Here is a 12866-nt window from a genome sequence, read left to right as displayed (position 1 = left end):
GATTTCAGAAGTATTTTGCCACTGCCATCTTCTTAGGGTGATTTGCCCAAGGTCACTTAACTGTCTTTGTGCATAAGGTGGAACCAGAACTCATGGTCTCCCAATTTCTAGCCTGATATCTTAACCACTACACCACTAGCAATAGCACTTAGGCCTATATACCACTTCATAGTGCTTTACAGTCCTCTCTAAGCAGTTTACAGAGCATATTTCCCTCAACAATCTGGGTCCCCATTTTACCGACCTTGGAAGGATGGAAGCTTGAGTGTACCTTGAGCTGGTCAGAATCGAACTGCTGGCAGTCAGCAGAATTAGCCTGCAATACTGCATTCTAACCACTGCACCACCACCAAACCGATTCTCTTTATGACATTATATTATATGAATTACATGATGATGTATATGACATTATTGTGGCTTATAAAAATTGTTTATGTTGGCATACTAGTAGTGAAGTTATAGACCTGGGAAGAAAGGGGCTTCAAGTACAAAAGCAGTTTCCAAAAATTTCTTGAAAGACGCTATTGTTCGCTATGTGCAAGGATTAACGTTACTTTTCTTCTTACACAATCATTCAACAACATGATGCAATGAAGTTCACTGAGGCTAGAACTGGAAGAGTTGCCTTCATTCATAGACAGAAAAGAATTTGAATAAACATTGCATAAATAATTTATGTCTGCAGATTCTCCATTTATCACAGAAGAGACCTATCACACTATGCTTTACCTCAAGGAGTTGAGAACAAGAGATGGAAAGTCCCTGCCCCAAATTACACATAAATACCTTGGTACTAAACTGGCACTTCTGCGGTTTACTTGTATCAACTATTGTCTTCATCGCAATAAATTTGGCTGAAGAGAACATTGCGAAATTCATACTTGGAAAAACCACTGTCAGCTCAGGTAGCTACCACGGTTTGACAGGAACCACAATAGATTTAAAGGTGTCCAAAGGCTTCAAACCTCCTATGTTGGCCCTAGAAGCTGTCCACACAAAATCTTTCCCTTATAATAGCAATAGCACTTAGACTTACAGCCCTCTCAAGTGGTTTACAGAGTCAGCATATTGCCCCCAACAATTTGGGTCCTCACTGACCTCGGAAGGATGGAAGGCTGAGTCAACCTTGAGCCTGGTGAGATTTGAACTGCTGAACTGCAGCTAGCAGTCAGCTGAAGTATCCTGAAGTACTGCACTCTAATCACTGCGCCACCTCAGCACTTCGGCGCCATATAAAACTATGATCTTCTTGAGAGTTAGTGATTTTCTAAGGGTTTCCTTACCTTTGATATAGGTCATATTTGCTGATGGGGGAAAAGAAGATTCGTGGGTGGCTTATTGTGTGTGTGTGGGGGGGGGGGTTGGTTTTCTTACATAATGGAACTTATAGTTTAGTGATATAAGTAAATAAAAAAATCCAATTTCTTTTCTCCCATCAGCAAAGATGACCAAGGGGACTCATACCAAAGGTAAGGAAACTTGTAAAAATAGCTTACTTTCAGTGAATTCTATTCTACAGTATTTAAATGAAGCAAATATTGCAAATATCCTGTGGCTATTCAGAGTATTTTTCCCCAGAAGCCACAAATGGCAATTCTTGTCAGCTCAGGATGCAGAACAGGAAGACATCATCTCATCTCCTTCCTCTTCTCCTTCTTCTTCCTCTTTCCACCATCCGATTATGAGACGCTCCCAAGTTTACATTTTGATTTCTGACATCTATGTCATATTCGTTTGTTCAGCACAACATCACATGAGTGTTGACAACTCTATATTGCATATCAGTGGAAGCCTTGAGTCACAATGAAGGAAAATTTTGCTCATATATCTATTATCATCATTAGCAAGAAGAGGGAATGGGTGAAATCAAGAAACAGATTTGTGGTCAATATGATTCAATATGTTTTAGGTTGGATGTGTCACTTAAAAAATGATTTATAGTAATATATATGTATATACACAATTTTGGGGCACGATGGTCTAAAGGTTTAATGTCTAAAGGTTAAGACATTAGGCTTGTTGGCAAGCAGTTCAAGACCCAAGTACCATGTAACAGGATATTCCGTACACCTCGGTCAGTGGAGGGTTGCCCCGGTTCGCACCGGTTCTATAGAACCGGTAGTAAAACCGGCGGGAGGCTCCACCTACCGACCCTGACATCATCTTCTGTGCATGCGCAGAAGAGCGCGTGTAGTAAAGGTAAGTAGAACCCACCACTGACCTCAGTGTATAGTCATGCTGGCCACATGACCATAGAAGTGTCTTCAGACAATGCTGGCTCCCTTGGGTAGGAAATGGAGATGAGCACTGCCCCTAAAGTCCAATACAACTGGGTAGGGGAAAACTTTACCTTATTTATTTATTTATTTATTTATTTATTTATTTATTTATTTATTTATTTATTATTCAACAGTATAAAATCTTATAGTAGGAGCTCTTTCCTATTTTTGGTTTTTAATATTATAGTATTTCCTTTGTTTCTCATTTTCTTTTGTCTTTTGTTTTATTTTTGGTGTAGCTTCTTTAGCATTTCTTTTAAGTCAAGGGTTGGGGACAATGGCTGAGGAATTCTGGGAGATGAAGGCCACAAGTTATAAAGGGGCTATTGTTCCCCACCTCTGCTTGAAGTATATAGTTTGCTATTGAATGGCTTGAAATGTAATTAGTAACTCCTGATTTCGGCACTTATTATCCCTACTCTTTATAAAGTTCAATAACAATTATATTAAAAAAGGCATTGTTTGTTACTGTAACAATCTGTTATGTAAGTGATCTGGGATTAGACCCATCCTAACCTGTCTTTTCCTCAACAATACCATCCTTGTCTTTTAGGAAACTCCTGGGGTCAATAGCAATAGCAATAGGAATAGCACTTAGACTTATATATTGCTTCATAGTGCTTTACAGCCCTCTCTAAGGGGTTTACAGAGTCAGCATATTGCCCGCAACAATCTGGGTCCTCATTTTACTGACCTCGGAAGGGTGGAAGGCTGAGTTAACCTTGAGCCAGTGAGATTTGAACTGCCGAACTGCAGCTAGCAGTCAGCTGAAGCCTGCAGTGCTGCACTCTAACCACTGCGCCACCTATATATTCTATACAGCAGGAAGATCAATAGTGATCTTCCTGCTGAAGGTGAGCCTTCGTAGGTATCCAATAGACCAACACAAGTCCTCGTTATCGATTGCTTTTCCTTTCATAAAATGCATTTAGGACAGATACATGGGTCACACTTGGCTGATGTATAAGTGTTTATGTTAAATGCCAATTCATTCAGCAGTCATAGACCTATTAGCAACCTCTGATGGAAACTCCATAGCAACACTGTCTTCATGCCAATGCTACCTATTTCTTTTTTCTTTTTTTTTTTCACTTTGGAAAAAAAATAATTTACTGGGCCTGGTATTATCTATCTATCTATTATGGTGATAAATAGATAGATGATAGAGATGACAGAGCACAAGTTTGCCAGCTTGTATTTGGGTTGTTGCATTCTGATGCAACAACCCAAATCTGATGCACTGACTGATATTTGCCAGTATCATCTTCCTTATAAAATATATTATAGTAGCCCAGATGCTTGGCTAGAGAGTTGGCAGGAAAATTTCCAAACAACATGAATGGTAGGGAAAGCATCAAAATGACCATCAGAGTCTTTGTAAGGTTTTCCTTCTTGCCTAAAGAGCATCCAATCTACAACTACAAGTATCATCATGTTTCTCTACTGGAGGAAGTGAAAAGAGGGAAGAGGAAATAATTTTTATCCTGAAATGCAACAGAGACGACATGAATTTCCTACATAAGGAAAGCTGATGTTCTCCAGACAAGGTTGGAAAATCAAAACAGCACACAAAGAACAGTGGGGAAAAACATTGGCAGAGCAAATACATGAGATACAGTATTTGAGATCACAGTGGAACTGAAGAACCAATTTCCAGACTCTCTCTTTAGAGAATGATGGACTGACAGCTGAAGGACATGGATTGTTGTAGAAACCACTTGGGTCCCAATGGATCAAGGAAATCCAAGAAACACTTGGAGAAAGAAGAGGTATACAATGGTGGTCATTGTTTTTCTGTTAAGAGAACTGAAATCGCTATGTGCAAATCCAGTATGACACTGCAGGAAGTGTCCTGCCTACCGGGCGTATAGGTTCTAAGTGCATGCCCACTGTAGAACATGATGAAGAAGTGATCAAGACTATTCAAACCTACCAAATTATCCTTTCCTTTTGTGCCATGTGGAAATAAATGATACTCATAGAAAAATCATAGTAACATTCTCTGGAGACTATGAGATCTTGGACCAAAACATGAGGCAACTGAAAGCACAGGTAGTTTAAAGAAAAGTCTTCCAATTTTGCCTTCACAAGGCAAAAAGACAACCAAGTTCCACAAGTCAAAACATGGCCATGCAAATGGTGTCACCGAAAAAGGTTGGATTTTATGACCACCCCCACTATACATTCATGGAGGACTACTGGGAAGAGAAGAGAAATGTCTTACACACACTGGGAAGGCAGTGCTGACAGGAATCTCACCAATCTCATCAGCAGAGTATTATAACAAAAGGGGAAAGGAGGCAAAACCCCAGAACCACATATGGAGCCAAGAACTGAGGCCAAGAAAGCAGAACTTTAAGGAAGAAGCATGAGGTCAGGATGGGGACTCAAGAGTTTTATTGGACTTTACAACAGAATGTCAACAGGAGGTACAGTACTCAGAACTTCAGATGTTTCTACACCAACCTACAGAGTATGGGAAATAAATAGGAAGAACTAGAATTGTTAATTCAGAGAGACAAATTATATGTGATAAGCATCAATGAAAGTTGGTGGAAAAATACTCATGGTTGGAACACAGCAATGAAATGCAATGATATTAGGTGTTCCCCCCCCAAAGGAGCAGATTGAAGAAAAAGGGGGAAGGGGTATTTCACCATGCAAAGAGAAAGAAAATTTACACACACAAAAATCTAGGAATCTGAACATGGACCTCCTATTGGAAGTATTTCGGTAAGGTTAAAAGGAGAGAGAAATAAGGCAGAAGATATAGTTGAGGACTTTCCACATCAAATAACCAATGTTTTAGAGAGGGTTGCAATTGCAGTAGTTATCGTGGCATCTTGATATCCACCCAAAAGCTCATCCCTGTTTCACTGATGCCAGTCTTGAAAACCTATACTAGTATATCTTGACCTTTGTGGAAATCTTCTAAGAGTGAGTGGATCAATAATTTCTTGTCTTCTCTTACTGATAACTTCATTTTCAGAAAATGGAAGGCAGGACAAGGGGGCATGTTAGCCTGAACCCAATCCTCACCAAAAGGAAGGAAAAGCCATACATGCACATGGCCACCATGAGGTCATGAATTCCTCCATTCACCTGTTCTTATAAACATGGAAAATGAAGTTGCCCAAAGGCAAAAGAACTGTAACATCAATCTTGAGTATACAGGCAGCAGTTCAGGAAGCTACTGGGCAACTCAGCTGCCAGGTCACCAGTAGGATGACTAACTTGCCCTTATAAACTGTTTTGCCAAGATTGCTTATGCAGAGATAAGTGCCATTCACTTCTCGACATTTGTTAAGGCTCTAAGTCTGTTTTTGACCCAGTTGGGCAAGAATAGAAGTCCCTGACTCATTGCCTTGCTCTTTCCTCAGACAAGATAGGAAAAGTAGAAGGTCCTTTCTGGGCTTCTGGGTTTCCTCTTCAACACTAACTCTTGAACTCTTAACAATTGATAGTTTTCCTTGCTATCTGATTCATGTTCCCTATGACCCAAAAGTTCCTTGTCCTCAAATGTTCTCCTTTTCACTAGTTGGGTGGAGAACTGGAAGTCCCATTCACCTGATAAAACTCTACATTCTAAAGAAACATTGCAAATAAAAGAAACAAAAAATAGTTGAGCATTTTCTTTTTTTCTTTTTTTTTTTTTGAATTTGATTTTATTATAACATATAGTAATACAATCGGTACATTTTCGGTTCATTGGTGCAGTTATATACATATATACATCTGCATACATTATTGCTTGTCTTTTGTTGATATTGTTTCTTGGAGCTAGATTTAATTTCAAACATTTAAAAATAATAGTGCTCAACTCCCTAAGACTAAATCTAATACTATTCATATAGATTTTGTTAATTAGTTAAAATTTAATCTCTATTACCTTCTTTATTTCTTTCCCCCATCCATTCGTACCACATGTCCCACACGCTATAAAATTCTGAATCTTCTCTGTCATTAATTTCTGAAGTCAATTTGTTCATTTCGGCGCACTCCAATATTTTTCCAATAACATGTTCTTGAGGTGGTATTTGTTTTTCTTTCCAATACTGGGCAAAGGAAATTCTAGCGGCTGTCAGAATATGTATAATTAAATACTTTTTCTTTTTTGCATATTCAGTTTTCAAAATTCCCAGGAGAAAAGCTTTTGGGTCAAAATCAAAATTTTCTTTTATTATTTCTCTAATCCATACCCATATCATCCTCCAGAATTTTTGTGCCTGATTACATGTCCACCAGCAATGATAAAAAGTACCCTGCTGATGGTCACATTTCCAACATTTAGGGCTCGAATTGGGGTAGATCTTCGCTATCCTGGCTGGGGCCATATGCCATCTATAAAACAGCTTGTATTGGTTTTCCTTATAAGCCGTCGCCTTTGTCATTTTAAGGTTGTTATTCCATATTGAATCCCATTCGTTCAAATTTATATTCTGTCCTATATTTTTGGCCCATGCTAACATCGGTTCTTTAACTACTTCCTCTGCCATATCATACTCCAATAAATAATTATATAATTTAGCTAAAATTTTGTCGTCCGTACCCATCCATATCTTATCAAATCCATTTATGCTCATTTCAATGCCGAATTCCTCCTTATCTTTTTTATATCTGGATTTAATTTGGTTATATGGCCACCAGTCTATAGAAATACCTTGTTCCATCAATTCTTCCCTTGTTTTAAGGTTCCCTCCCCCATCTAATAATTCATTGTATCTGAACGTTTTACCCATTTCTAATACATTTGGATATATTATAGCCTCCATGGTGGAAAGCCATCTCGGAATTTTCCTATAGTGCTTCTGTCTCATCTCTCCCCATATTTGTATCAAGATCTCCCTTATTTTATGTCTATGGAAGTAAGTTTTTATCTTCTTCCCAGTATCCCAGAGATATGCATGCCACCCCTTCTGGAGATCATACCCTTCTAGAGTTAACAGTCTTTTATTTCTTAGGGTTGCCCATTCTTTCAGCCATACTAGGTTTGCAGCTTTTTGATATAACTCCCATTTAGGTAATCCGAAACCCCCTCTTTCCTTCTTGTCCTGTAAATTCCTAATCGCTATCCTTGGTTTCTTTCCCTCCCAAATAAATTTCCTGATGATGCTATTGAGCTCCAGAAAGAATTTTTTATCTAATTTAACAGGGACCGTTCGGAATAGATACAATAACTTGGGTAATATGCTCATTTTTATTGCCGCGATTCTGCCTAATAATGATATCTGTAGTCTTCCCCACTTTTCCAGATCCTGTTTAATATTTCTAATCAATGGTAAATAATTATCCTCTCTGAGGGCCGAGCACCTTGATGAAATCCAGACCCCCAGGTATTTTACCTTCTTGGCGATTTGGATCTCCATTGTTTCTTCCAGTACTTTTTTCCTTGCCTCCGTCATATTTTTTGTTAATAATTTAGTTTTGGATTTATTTAATTTAAAGCCTGCTACCTCCCCGTAATTGCCCAATTCTTCCAGAATTTTAGTGCCTGATTCTAATGGTTCTTCCATGATTAATACCACATCATCTGCAAATGCCTGTGTCTTATATATCTCTTTTCTGATTGTCAGACCCTTTATTTCATTATTGTTCCTAATCTTTCTCAAGAATACTTCTAGTGCTAAGATAAATAGAAGTGGGGATAGAGGGCACCCTTGTCGGACCCCTTTTCTAATTTGAAAAGCCTTAGTTAGTTCTCCATTCAGTAATATATTAGCCTTTTGTTTTTGATAGATTGTGGATATCGTATTGACAAAATTTGATCCGAATTCCATTTGGATAATTTGTTGTTTCATAAATTGCCAATTAAGATTGTCAAATGCCTTTTGGGCGTCGACAAAGACCAATGCCATTTCTTTGTTCGGGTGTTCCTCATAGTATTCCAATATGTCTATTATCATCCTTGTATTATTCCTGATTTGCCTCCCAGGGAGGAATCCATTTTGGTCACTGTGTATTAATTTATTCAAAATTATTTTTAGCCTTCCTGCTAAAATACCCATATAGATTTTGTAGTCCGTATTCAGGAGGGATATCGGTCTGTAATTTTTAATTAATTTTGGGTCTTCTCCTTCTTTTTGGAGGAGAGTAATATACGCCTCTCTCCATGATTCTGGAATTTTGGATTCTGTTAGGGCCTCATTATAAATTTCTAACAACTTTGGTAACAAAATTTCTCCCAAATCCGAATTTTTATAAAATTCCCCTGGAAGTCCATCTGGGCCTGGGGATTTATTCTTTTTAAGTTTTGATATTACCATTCTTAATTCTGTCATTGTTATTTCTTTATTAAGTATTTCTTTATCCTCTTCCCCGATTTTTGGAAGACTTTCTTTTGACAAGTATTGGACCACCTTTTCATTAGGAATTTGTTCTTCCGCATACAGAGCCGCATAATACTCTCGGGCAATCTCCAATTTATCTTCCTGTTTATTGTTGAGGTGGCCTTCCGGGTCTTCCAATTGATGAATTATGCCTTTCTCTTTTTCTTTTTTTAACCTATAGGACAGCCACCTGCCCGGTTTGTTTGCATTTTCAAAATAATATTGTTTGGTTCGTTTCATTTTGTACGCCAATTCCTCTTGGTCTATTACGTTTAATTTGTGCCGTATAACCATCCAATTTTCTTTGACATCCTTACTATCTGAAAGCCTCTCGGCTTTCCCTAATTCTTCTATCAGTGCCTTCTGCCTCTCTCTTCTTTCCTTATTCCTGTGTGCACTATACGATATTGCTAGTCCTCTTACGTACACTTTCATTGTATCCCATATGATACTTCGAGATGTTGCCTCCTTTTCATTTACTTCAAAAAATAAATTTAATTCTTTTTTTACTTTCTCAACATTTTGCTTGTCCTTTAGAAATTGATTATTTAATCTCCATCTTGTATTTCTTCTCTTGTGCGTACATTCCCATTTAACCTCTAATGGATTATGGTCTGCCCAAATGTTGGGCATGATTTCTGTTGACTTAATATCTAACCCTATATCTCTGCTTATCCACATCATATCAATCCTAGACCAAGATTTCTTAGGATTAGAATAATATGTATATTGCCTCTGATATGGGTGCAGAACCCGCCAAATATCCACTAGATTGAATTCTTCTACCATATCAAAGAATGGTTTTGGTAAATTTTTCCTCTTTTTCTTTTTACCTTTGGTCCCCTTATAATCTCTATTTGAATCTGTTACCCCATTAAAATCGCCAATTATGCAAATCTTGCTCTTATCCATCATGCTTAATCTCTCTCCTAATTTTTTATAAAAGTCTCCTAGGTTTTCATTCGGGGCATAAATTGCTGTTAATAAGATTGGACAGTTGCCTCTTTTAACTTCCACCATTAATACCCTTCCCTTCGGGTCTGCATATTTTAGTTCGGCTTTTATTTCCTTCTTGATGTACAATGCTACTCCCCTTTTCTTTTTATCAGCTAGGGAGAGAAGTATTCTGTGTCTTTCATATTGCAAACATATTATTATTAACCTTTGTTTTTGTTTTTTTTAAATAATTTTTATTCAGCATTTACATCTTTGTTACATTTTTACAGCTTTCTGATACCGGCATCTTTGGTAATATCTGTTTTATCTTTTGACCAACTATATACACATACATTTTATACATTACTTATTAATTCCTATATTCACTACAATATATACCTATCTATTACACATGAACTGTTTCATTCCTCTATAATATCTTCTCTTACATTTATACATTTATACATTGATTTTAGATTCTTTCTCCAACCAGATATACCATCTATTCCATGTTTTGTAATAAACCGTTTCCTCTCGGTCTTTTAGTTCCATTGTTAATTTATCTGCTTCTGCACATTCTAGCACCTTCTTTATAATCATCTTATTTGATGGAGCAAATCTTTGTTTCCAATTTTGTGCAAATGAAATTCTGGCAGCCGTAATTATGTGAAGTATGAGGTAATAAATTTCTTTTCTAATCTTTTCTTTTCTAAGTCCCAACAAAAATAGTTTGGGTTTCATAGTAATTTTTTCCCGTCATTTCTTCTAGCCATTTTTTAATTTTTAACCAGTATGCCTTTGCTTTGGGGCATATCCACCACATGTGGAAATATGTCCTGTGTTGATGGTTGCATTTTCAACAATTTGGTGAATTTTTTTGGGATATCTTGGCCAATCTTGCCAAGGGTAAATGCCACCTATAAAACATTTTGTAAATATTTTCTTTATAGGTGGCCAACAACGTCATCTTATAATTTGTTTCCCATAATTTTTCCCAATATTCTAATTCAATATTATACTCAAAATTTTTTGCCCAAATTATTATTATTAACCTTTGATGTATCCTTTCCCTGCTGGAATATTTGCCAAGGGGAATCCAAAACATCTTCTGAAAAGGAAAGACCTACTCTGGCAAATGTTCAGTGCTCCTTGGGGGTTTAATCTGTTTGATATCATTTCAGCATTGACATTATTTGAAAGAACATTTCAAGTTCCTATAAATGAGAAATCCTGACATTTTTAATTATTCATATCATTTATTAATGACAGATGACAAATTACATTTTGGTCATTACTCATTTAAGGAAGGGACTGAGTGAAATTTGCAAAAGTCAGAAAGCTTTTTATGTAGAAAGAAAACAGTGACGTGTTCATATATCAGGCCAAGGAATAATGTGGTCTATTTGATTTTGCTTAATCAGTTATGTGAATCTAGCTATTGCGGTTGCTTAATTATGTTTTATAATTTAGTGATTTATTTAGGTTACTACATTTTGTTCAACAAATCATGTCTTCATGTGTTCATAGGTATGTTCATCCGATGAGCTCTGAGAAGAACCTTGAGAAACAGGAGGAAGAGCTGCAGACTAGACAGCAATCAGGCAAAAGATATCTTACTCCACAGAAGAAATGAAGTATGGGAAGTGTCTCAGAAGGGACCCTCCCTAGTTCTCTAGACAGCAAAGGTGGAGCGGGAAGACTTTCAGACTTGCAAAATACTGTAACCTTCCATAAAGGTAGTGTTAGTACTAATGGTTTTAGCTTCTTGTCTGGACCGCCTCAAAGGGCTGGCAGTTCATGAAGTCACCTGGAGTTAAGCTCAACTCAAAGAAGATCTTTTTGTCACCAAACCAGGGGCAAAATCCAACAAGTTCTGACAGGTTCTGGAGGACCCTTATTGGAAATTTTGAGCAGTTCAGCGAACTGGCAAATAACACCTCTGGCTGGTTCCAGAGTGGGGTGGGAATGGAGATTTTGCAGTATCCTTCCCCTGGAATGGGGTGGGAATGGAGATTTTGCAGTATCCTTCCAATGTCACGCCCACCAAGCCACGCCCACAGAACCGGTAGTAAAAAAAAATTTGATTTCACCACTGCACCAAACCCAAAGGTTCTGGGTAGGTGATTGCCACTATTCACTTGCACACTTTCCTGAAATATTGGAGAAGAAAGTTCTGTATCTCTTGATGAAAGGTTTTTTTCCTCCCCCTCCAATGAATAAATTCTTTCACAAGGAGCGCTAGGGTCAATCATCCTGTTTCCCAACAGAGAAAATTGGTTTAGTTTCAAAGCATAGTCATACATTCTCTATAAAACAGTTAATGTGTTCGAAGGAAGATCATTTCCATTGGAAATAAAAATTTGAACTTGAGAATAACATCACGTCAGCACACACTAACACTAAATTATTTGTTTCATTTGCTTCTAAAAACAAACTTGTACTGAATCCAGCACATGTGTGTTGTATTTTTTACAAGTAAATTTGTTAACTATAAGAATGAGAAACACAATTTCATGTTTTACAAATTTATGACATTTTTCTGTACAAGGGGTTTTAGTTTATGTAAAGCATATGAGCTATTTTTCTGTACAAATCTCAAATGACACATAAAATGCTGTATATTCTTGTTCACATTTCTCCCTGTTGGCAGATTTGCCTTTAGTACAGTTTTTGCCAGCAATTTTCCTAAATACACCAAAAGGAAACAAGAGAAACAAACACTTAAAACACCATTATTAGATTCAAAGCAATCCAAATGTGGCAGGCCTTAAACTAGGGGTGAAATGTTCCCGGTTCGGATTGGATCGCCCAATCCGGTAGCGATGGAGACGGGTGGTTCGGAGAACCAGCAGCAAAAATCCCTGCCCCCCACATTGCCCAGCTGAGCCGCGCAATCATCAGAGGCTTTTTTAAAATTATGTTTAAAAGCATTTTTTTCTACAACCTCTTTGGCCGAAAAAATGCTTTTAAAAGTAAAAAGCACCACATCTTCTCCAGCCTCCTCATTGTCCGACTCGAGTGCCAGGTGCACAGGCTGCTGGCGCAGCACCACAGCAGCCTCCTCGCTGTCTGAATCAGCTACTAGCTGCACAGGCTGCGTACGGGCCACAACAGTTCCGTTGTAACTTTGAACAGTCACTAAATGAAATGTTGTAAGTTGAGGACTATCTGTATACAGTTGAGGATCAGGTTTACATCTAATAACTCACTTGTATTTCAAAGAAAATAGAGTATCTTTAAATAGCGGGTTGATAGTTTTACCCATTGGAAGTCATAAATTAGCAATAATAGCCTCCTTTATGAAAGTTATCATGATTCAGTTTAA

This window comes from Pantherophis guttatus, chromosome 1 (assembly GCF_059756535.1).
Source record: "Pantherophis guttatus breed Tessera chromosome 1, ASM5975653v1, whole genome shotgun sequence".
Lineage (NCBI taxonomy): Eukaryota > Metazoa > Chordata > Lepidosauria > Squamata > Colubridae > Pantherophis > Pantherophis guttatus.
The sequence above is the reverse complement of the archived record's forward strand: the minus strand, read 5'-3'. Positions refer to the sequence as shown.